This window comes from Rhipicephalus microplus, chromosome X (assembly GCF_043290135.1).
Source record: "Rhipicephalus microplus isolate Deutch F79 chromosome X, USDA_Rmic, whole genome shotgun sequence".
NCBI lineage: Eukaryota > Metazoa > Arthropoda > Arachnida > Ixodida > Ixodidae > Rhipicephalus > Rhipicephalus microplus.
This window is the reverse complement of record NC_134710.1, coordinates 358,574,422-358,584,372: the sequence shown is the minus strand read 5'-3', so window position 1 is coordinate 358,584,372 and position 9,951 is coordinate 358,574,422. Positions and strand designations below refer to the sequence as shown.

Genomic DNA, 9,951 nt, shown 5'->3' with positions numbered 1-9,951 from the left:
TTCAGCACTTGACGATGGTCCTGCAACTTGTCAAGAACAGTTCTACAACAGACAACACGCGACACAAGCAAGTGCCCTCGGTTACCCGACAGAACACCAGACACAATGTGGTACAGTATATACCTAGCAGCGTGTCTATCGGAATTTTGTTCCCTCTACGTCAAGAGCCACATGGGGGACACAAAACTCTTAAAATCAGAACTCAATAATTTTATACGTGCAACAATACAATGATGTAGAATACAACATAAAGCTGGCCCCCTTCAGATCACTCTGGACGGGAGCGCTCAGCTAAGGCCGCGGTAAGAACAAAATTTTGCCCCGATTCGCCAGCGAAAGACTGAAAGGTAAAAAAAAAAGTATAGTAACTAAAACGCACGGCTCAATGCATCTGTTAGCGTTTAGCTTTCCTTTCTTGCAGCGAACGTCTAAGCTTTGCTGTTGAAGTATCATGTTACACCTCATGAGTAACCAGCCACTTTTAGGCGACGATACTTATGCGGTAGCAAAAGATGCCAAGATGCCCATACTTGCGATTTTGCACATCTGTTTAAGTACGACACAGGAGCTCTGGTTTCTCATAAAAAGAAAAATTCTTTTTCTTTGTTCCCAATTTAACGTTTTTCACTAGCGATTTATTCGAGAGGTCTTCATGCTGCTCTCGAATAAGCGTTTGTCGATCAACCCTCGACAGCTAATACTAACTTTCCGCTACAGGCGAGAACGTAGCACCCCTCTCGTTCTCGCCCAACGGCGTCACTTCGTCTCCTCTGCCTACAGAGACGGTGCCACTCACTTCAGCGACGGCGGCTCGAGTGACTCACCCGATGGGATAAGTGACGTGCGTGAAGGTTCAAAGTGCGCACCATTACAGGAGTTGAAAGCAGACAACGACGAAGGTGCCACGAGCACTGGGCTGGAAACCAAAAAGAAGAAAAACAGAAAAACAAACCAATGGGAGCAGGACACGGTAGGCACGAGAAAAGGGAGGGCGGAACGTGGCGGCGAAAGTACGAGAGAAGGATGAGGGAAACGGGGCTCGCTACTCGGCCTTCCCTGGATCGGCGACAACGAGGCTTGGCCACGACTGGTGTGCAAGTGGTGCTTGATCTGGTTAGGTGGTTCTCGGTCCTGATTGAGTTGCTAAGTACCAGATAGTTTTTTATATTTTGCCTAGTATTTGGTGTGTTTTTCATTATTTCATGCATGAACAATTTTATTTTCTTGATCTAGACTTGAGGCTGTACTGATGTCGAGGAATTCTCCGGGTCAGAATCGTTCCCTGTGGACGGCCTCTCTGTACGATATAATGATGACTTACCTCTTGACTTGTTTCTCCGCAGTAGCGTTAGCCGTATTCCCGTCGCTCTGGTACCTTTTGGCGGAAATTTCATTAAGCTGAATAACCCTAAGGCGACACAAAAACATCTACATGCCGTGACCCCGAACCACCAGAGCATAACCGACGTGCGGTAGTTTGGTCACGGTGGCATTTTATGTCGGACACCACATCAGCATTGTGTAAAGGATCTTCTTAAGTGTTCTTCCTTTGCTTCGATCCCGGTAAGTGCGTATATACCACAACATCTCGCATGCACTAAAGGCATTGTGCGTGGGGTTGACGCACAACTAAGCCCTGCGGAGATGCTCGAGAAGCTGTCGGTGGCAGGTGTGGTGGCAGTTTACCGGTGCCATCGACTGAATGACAACAAACGACATCCCATAGAGTCAGTGATTGCGACTTTTGCAGGTACGTCGTGCCCTTCAGAAATTAAAGCATGGCCATTAGTATTTAGAGTAGATCAGTTAGCGTCCCGCCCATTGCAATGTCTGAACTGCTGAAGGTTTGGACATAGCTCTCGTGGTTGCAAATCAGAGGGTCGATGTCGTAGATGTGGTGAACGCCGCTCAGATCAAGATTGTAAGGCCCAAGATGACTTGTGTTGCTTGTGCGGTGTACATCACGCAGCTGATTTCACCGAGTGCCCAATGCGCCGTGAAGAAGTACAAATTCTAGAAATCCTAGAAAAAAGGAGATGCTCTAGAAAGGAAGCCATTGCAGCTGTTAAGGAGAGAGCCCATGGCTATGCTGGCGTTACAGCACGTCATTCATGTAAGGATTCTAATATCACGCAGGCAGTTGAGGTAGCGGTAGGAAGAGCTATGGCTACAGCTATGTACCAATTGATAGCTAGCATCTCCGAATGCATAGCACAAGTTTTCAGTAATCAAATTACTAAGCTGTTGATTTCAACTGCTTTGGGTAATCCTGAGCCCAATAAAATACCGACTGCCAGTGATGCTGTAGTATGTAATGATGAGGTGAATAACGCAGATAACATCCAGGGCTCCTCATAGTGCATGACAAACGTTGACCAAGAACAAGTGTTAGACCTAAATGTGTCTATTGATGTCGAGCTTGATGCTCGGGCACAGACACGCAGCCGGTCCCCGTTGAACCATGACGTTTCAAGTTCCCTTACGTCTAATCGCAAAAAGACTCCGTCTAGTAAAATACTCAAAGTATTTTGGAGAAAAATATCTCTGCAACAATTCTTACACCAAAATAGCGTCCCTGAGAGTTCTGATTGATTGATTTGTGGGGTTTAACGTCCCAAAACCACCATATGATTATGAGAGACGCCGTAGTGGAGGGCTCCGAAAATTTTGACCACCTGGGGTTCTTTAACGTGCACCCAAATCTGAGCACACGGGCCTCGACATTTCCGCCTCCATCGGAAATGCAGCCGCCGCAGCCGGGATTTGAACCCGCGACCTGCGGGTCAGCAGCCGAGTACCTTAGCCACTAGACCACCGCGGCGGGGCTCCCTGAGAGTTCTGCAGTGGAATTGTCGTTCTCTATTTGCTGCTCTTACTGATATACATTTCCTGTGTAATATAACTAAATAACCATTTAATTTTACTTCAAGAATCTTGGATTGCTCCTGATACTAATATTTATTTTAAGAATTACCGTTTGTTCAGAATAGACCACCCTACGAGAAGTGGCGGAATAGCGACAATGATTTTGAACAAGCTTTGCCACAAAGCCAAACTGATGTTAAAGTTCCTCTCCCCGGCATACGAAATATTAGTTGTAGGCTTAACTCTTCCGACTAGGCAGGTTTTGTCAGTAGTCACTGCTTACTTTCCTTCTGGCGTACATGACACTCGGCCATTAGATACTTTAATAACCACGTGTGGAAGAAATATTTTACTAGCAGGTGACTTCAACTCCCACCATATTACATGGGGACTAAAAACTGATAGGTGTTGTGGCATTGGGCCCAAGATAATCATTTTTCATTTCAAAATTCCGGAAGCCCAACATACGTATGCAGTCATACGTCTTCAGCGCTGAATTTAACGTGTACAAGCTCCAACCTTAATGTTTCATCTTGGTCAGTCGTTAATTGCGCAACAAACAGCGACCACTTACCGATAACTTTTGAAACAGAAATTCAGATAGCCTCATCAATCTCTATTACTCGTACGCATATATACTTAGAAGTGTGGCAGCTTGGGCTAGTTGGTATGGCATGACGATAGTTATAACGCGAGAACAAAACGACGACACAGAGACAAGAAGGACGCTCGTGTCTTTCGTGTCCTTCTTGTCTCTGTGTCGTCGTTTTGTCCTCACGCTATAACTATCGGCATATATACTACTCGAAATTTAAGGATTCCTTCCTTTCTTGGCTGTCTTCTTTGTCAGATAATAGCACGATGCCAAAGGCTCGGAGCTTATATTCTTTATTTAATAAATTCCCGTGAGAAATCTGAATTCGTCGTGTCGTCAGCTAATCACAACTCTAATTCTCCTTGGTGGAAGGACGATTTCTCGAGAGACTATATACGCAGGAAGGCAGCATGGAAAAAGCTTTTGTACAATCAGTGCCCTCAAAATTGGAATACCTGTTTTACCCGTTTCATTATGTTTAATTGTGTCACATTCGGCGAACGGTTGGACTCACATAAAACAACTTGATTTTTCATTTATTATACAAAGCTACCACCAAAAAACCCCTATGAGATTTATGATTCATTGAAAATAGTTAGTTTAAAGCGCGGAGTGGTCAAGTTAGTGAGCGCAAATAGATACAAGCCACAATATGCATCTACTAATGTGCAATACCCGTTAGTAGTTAGCATCTAAAAGAAAAAAGCGAGTTTCTACGAGACTGGAAAGCAGAAAAATTAGCTATATTCAATGCTGTCTTGTAGGTTCCATAATAAAGATAAAAAAATTTTATCTTCATATAATCACAGAAAGGAGCCTGCTGCTTCATTATATAGTAGTTAAGAGCATCAGCTAGTATAGTTTTGTCACTTCGTCGGTAATGCGTGACCAAGTACAGCCATAAACTGCCCCATTGACACAAAAATAATTCATCTAGTTTTTGTCAAAACACTAAGCGACTTCGTATGGAAAATAAGTTTAATGTAGTCTACATAGCCACTAAATAAGATGATTCTGCTATCTAAAGAAAAAAAACATATTCCTACACAAACCTTCACTATTTTGCCCATTTTTGTTGGAACGTAAGAAATTACTAATAAGTTTATGTCCAATATCTCATAATAGAAACCTTGAATCGCACTTCGTCTAGAGGCATATTGCAGTATATTCCGCTTTGTTACGTTGAATAGTTTCGCCATACTCGCAGTACCACGAAGGCTTGCACAGCAAAAATGCTTTTGTTGCTTACACTATTTTCATTGCTACTAGGTAACGCTTCCGACCAGGCAATAAAATAAAATGTCATTTCAAAGAGGGGATAATAAGCTTTCTGAAGGAGCCCAATTCAGTTTTCTTTGTGAAGCGCAGCGAGCCCAGTGCATCCGCAAACAATGCGTAAAAGGCGGAGTGGTTGCGCCCGGAGTGGGACCACCCTCTTAAAGAGGCTAGTATGGTACCCCGATTCAACGGCAAAAATCGTAAAGGCAGTCAAACGTTTTTTTTTTTTTCTTTACCATCAGTGGCTGACATGATCACCGTTTGCCCGGTTCGTGGCGTACAGAAGCCATGATCATGCTGGCACGGCGGCCGCGTCAAACAAACTTAAGAGGAGCTGTGCCTAGCTTAGGCAATGTAACCATAGGCAAGTCTTATAAAGCTATGTTGAACATTGTAAAACTTAATTAGCCTCGCATAACTAAGCTAATCTAATCACACTACGATAAACACTATTTAAGCCTGGAGCTAGGATTCTTGGACCTATAGCCATGCCACGCAAGGTAGGGTGTGCGGAGTTTAGTCTAATACTAGTAGACTGAGCTTAACTATAGTGATATTTCGGTTAATTACCTATTTAGGCTTAGGTGAACACAATATGCAACATAATCGAGATCAGCTTCGAATATGCAAATTAGGCCAATTGCTTATTTAGAGAAACAAGCTACTTGGTGCTACGATTGCGAAGTGATTTTCAATAGAACGCTATCGATACCTAGCCAATACTCGTGAATCGTAATCTGATCGCGGGAACATTTTTTTTTGCATGGGCGTGTGAGTCAACGTGTGCCTATAGCCAAACCTGGACAAGCCGCTGCCAACTATAGTCTTGCTCTGCCCCAGCCTTGCACGACTGGCAGAAGCTGAGAAAATTTTTCACCGTGTCGAAAGGTTCCACCGATGGCAGATCTTGAAGGGGTTGGCTTGCATTTAATAATTTCACTGTCAAATGGTAGCATTTGGCAATGTTGAGTTCCAGGTTTTTTAATTTCCCTATTGCAAAAAACAGCGTCCCCAGCGTGATGCCAGTACATTTTTTTGGCACTGGCACTCGCTGGAGACACTGGTACACACTTGTATTCACTGGCACTTCGCTGGGCGCACTGTGAAAAAGGTGTCTCACACTGGTCGGAGCGCTGGCTTTATCACTGTGATGCTGAGGCACACTGCGAAGTGCCGGACGCGCTGGAATTTTCACTAGCATGCGCTGGTGAGTAGTGGAGCACGCACTGTTTCTACCAGCGCAGCATGCACGTTATTGTAGCGTGTGCCGTGTTATGTTTCGGTGTCATTGAATATAAATCGCTTCATTCGATGGCACGGAGAGATGCTACCCTAAGAGATACCGAGCATACGTTATTTTTGCGGCGCACGTACGTATCGCAGCAATTGAAATGCACCTTTTTCGCATGAGCCCCCGCGTATAGCGGCCATATTCGCATCAGCTGTGTATTGCTGTAATTATTCCAAGTGTCAGTGTTTGTAAGACAGCAGCTGCACGCCACTCCTAACAGAAACAGGAAACTGTTTTTGCCGCAGGGTTAACGAAACGTAAATGAGCTCTCTCGATCGCTTCGCAAGGTTTCCCAGCGGAGGCGAGCAAAAAGCTGTCGTTCGATTCCCCCACACCGCATAAATGGACGTCTGGCTATGCTTATCCTTTTACTTACTTCGGGTAACAGTTAGAAATGTTCCGAAGCTCAAATGCAGAATCTTCAACCATCCCAACTCACCGCGTCGACAGTGGTCTTACCCATGGCCCAGCGAGCATTAAATTAAGCCTGTCGTGCCTGCCGCGTCGGTGTATATGCTACCGGCGCTTCTTGGTTCGTTTACACGCAATTTTAAAGTGTGAGAATAACTGTAAAGTATATTAGACATCCATGAACCTAAATGAATTATTTTACCTAGTGTTGATGTTCGCACAAGGAGCGCTGATGATCGATGCGTCACGCTTTCAGCTACGCAGGCTGCCACCGAAAGCTGGATGCCGGCCACACTTAGCCGGTACTTCTTTGACTAATATGTAAGAACACGCAATTTCCAGTTGGTATTTTGGTACGCCTTCGGGAACTGACTCCCTGGCATACGTTTTCAGCGGATTGCATTAGTATTTCTACTGGTGTTTTTTTAATTGTATGTATTGATATAACTGCATATATCTGTACACTGGCACGCCCGCTGTATATACTGCCAGCGGAGGCCAGAAAAAAACGGCTGTCACTCGGTATCGCCACTCCGTAAATGCATTTCTGGCAATAATTGACCTTCTACTTACTTCAGGTACAGTTTAGGTAACAGTTAGAAATGTTACAAAGCTCAAGTGCAGAAACTTCAAGCATCGCAACTCAGCTGCTTCGAGAGCGGCCTTGCAGTGCCCCGTCCCAGCGAGGCTGTGCAGGCCACGTCGGTGTACATGCTTCCAGCGCTTCTTACTTGAAGTAGGCACAGTTCTAAAGTCTAAGAATGACTGTAAAGTACAGCTTAGACATCCCAGAGCTTAAATCAACCATTTCTTCGCGTGTGCGGTGCCCACACAAGGAGCGGCGACGATCGATGTGTCGTGCTTTCAGCAACGCAGGCTGTCATCGAAAGCTTCCTTCTGAGCGCAGGAGCCGGTACTTCTCCGAATCGTGTGTAAGAACACGCTATTTTGAGTTGGTAATTTGGTACACGTTAGTAAACTAACACACTAGCACACTTCTTTAGCAGATGCATTAGTAATTTCTTCGGCGGTTTCTTAGTTGCAGGTATCGATATAACTGCAAATATGTAATCTGGCACGCTGAATGTGTACTTCTACATCGTCGCTTGCGCGAAAAAAACAACAACTCAATATTCACTCATGTGCGCTGATATCTACCGAACAAGACATTTCAAATAATCTGTACATGTTGACCAGTAGCAAGTGCGAGAACCGACTATCAAAGAAAAAAAAAAAGACTATTGGCAGCAACAGCCGACAATCTGTGGCTGCTCCTCCGGTAAATTTGATAAAAACTTTGCACTCTTGCTAATATCCGCGCGTCATTCGGTGCCCGGAAGCCGTTAGTCACTGTCGAATCAAGAAGCCATTGTTATTGGGAAAGAAATATAGCGTCAATCTTGGCTGTGCGACTTGTAAACATGAAGTCGAACGGCGTGTTCTTCGGATAGTCATTTCACAACCCACCATGTACGTTCTGGCGTGGTGTAGTGGGTACATACTTAGTTCGTAATCTCAAGGTGGCGAGTTCAAGCCAATTTTTTTAATGTGAATGCGTGCTGTTTCCCTTATATATTTATTTATTTATGGCGAATAAGCACCCCCATTTTAACCATGTGAAGTCATTTTGCGCAGAGTACTGGGATGCTGCCGCTCCAGCGCCAGTACCTGCGCTGGGAGGCGCTTGTACCAGCACCATACTGGGCCCATAGTCAGGCATGGCGCTGGACGCTGGTACCCAGTGACGCTGGTTTTTGCTGTAGGGTTGTAGCGAAAGTTAACTTGTCGTCCCTGTATTTTTCGAGCTTTTAGGGGTGAAGCTCCTTACGCCGTGGATCTAATGTCCCGTGTCGTGGTCGTAGTAGCCACCTCTCGTTCGGTTCTTGAAATGCCCGCTGAATGGTGGTACTAGTATATGATGAAAAGATTTGTGATGGTGGTACTTGAAGTGTTCACTATATGGATGGACATACATACATACAGACAGACGTACGGACGGACGCAAGGACGAATTGAGTGACGCACAAGCGGACGGACGCTTCTCCCCACTCATCATCATTCACTCCGTAGATTAGCTGTGATTTTTTTCTACTACTTGGCCTTCCCTTGCTGCACAAAAAGCGGTTATACTTCTCATGATAAATGTTGGTGGTAATGCTTCCAAAAATACCCGGTACGAATGTGAGAGATGCCGTAGTGGAGGCCCCGAAAGTTTGATGATGTGGGGTTAAGGGGCTTCTAAATATGAGAACATGGGCTTCTAGCAGATTGCGTCCGTCGAAATGTGTACTTTTTTTAAACTTAATTGTGATACTTGCCACCCTCTCACTGATGCTATAGGTATTCTATGAGGACAGGGATACTCTTTTGTATAAGAAATCCCACCTCTAGTCTTTTCCTTTCAACTAATCCACGGTAGCATAGGACGTGTTCCTTCTTCAGCACTGTATAGGCCTCATGTGTCCTTACTCCTAACTTAGGTGAGCCATATTACATCCCATTTAACACCTTCTAATTCCACCAAAAGCACATCTAGACTAGCAGATAGTGTTCTAGCGTTGAAAGCAGCCAAGTTCAGATTACAATGGCGGCCTGTCTGACTCAGAGATTCTTAGCACCCTTCGCTGCGTTGCAGGTCGGACCGCCGCTTTGGACAGTTGCTTCGCAGCCGCTGGGGACTGAGGGCGAAGGGTTAATTGCGTTATTTATAGGAGGTTGTGACCAGGTACTGCACCAGGATGGCCAATCCTGCTCTGGTAAGGAGTGCATTACCGGCAGCTGGTCGCCAGTGAGGCCACGCCTCAGAACTCCTGTTTTTTAGCGATCCCTTCATCACGTGTTTTATGCAAATATACAATTGAGAATGGTCCGGCATGCGTATTCGAACCAAATTTTGTCATGGCATGCTAGGCTGATGCACTATTTCTAAGTAGGAGGTTTTGTTGTCGTTTATTAGTTCTGTAGAATACCACCTGACCACCTATCAACTCCCAACTTCACCTCACTCGTAGCTCGCCTCGCCTCCTTTTCTGAACTGTTTGAAAGTCCATTTGTCCTTAAAGAAGAAGAAAAAGCCACCCGGTGTGGTACGAATAACACCGTGTCACAATTCTGATTTCTTCTTAGATTATAAGGGGATAACGCGAACGCTATTCCCCACTACCAAAAATTATGTGCCCCTCTGACCAAGTAGAGGCAGGGGTCAGCACAAGCGCAGAACAACGCTCGCGCCTCTCCCTGGGGATTCCGCCTGCTTGATCACGGTAATCCCGGCACGTCACTTACGTGGGAGCCAGTTTTGAGAACAACTCTTCACTAACTAGAGCCTGCAACAATGCTCCGCTTAGGGACTTCATACGAAACAATTTTTGCGCTATTACCTGTAATTTTAAGGCTTAGATATTGTACAGAAAGATGTTAGGATGCTCCATCCTTGCACCTTTTATTGTCAAACTATAAAAGGTGCAGCATAAAAGTGAAAAGTTTGAATTAATAGTTGGTAAACGCAAAC

The 9,951-nt window shown here is 45.0% G+C and overlaps 1 pseudogene; it reads right to left on the bottom strand.

Moving 5' to 3' along the window:
• Positions 1–9,571: 9,571 nt before the first annotated feature.
• Positions 9,572–9,724, bottom strand: LOC142777729 (U1 spliceosomal RNA; annotated as a pseudogene).
• Positions 9,725–9,951: the final 227 nt, after the last annotated feature.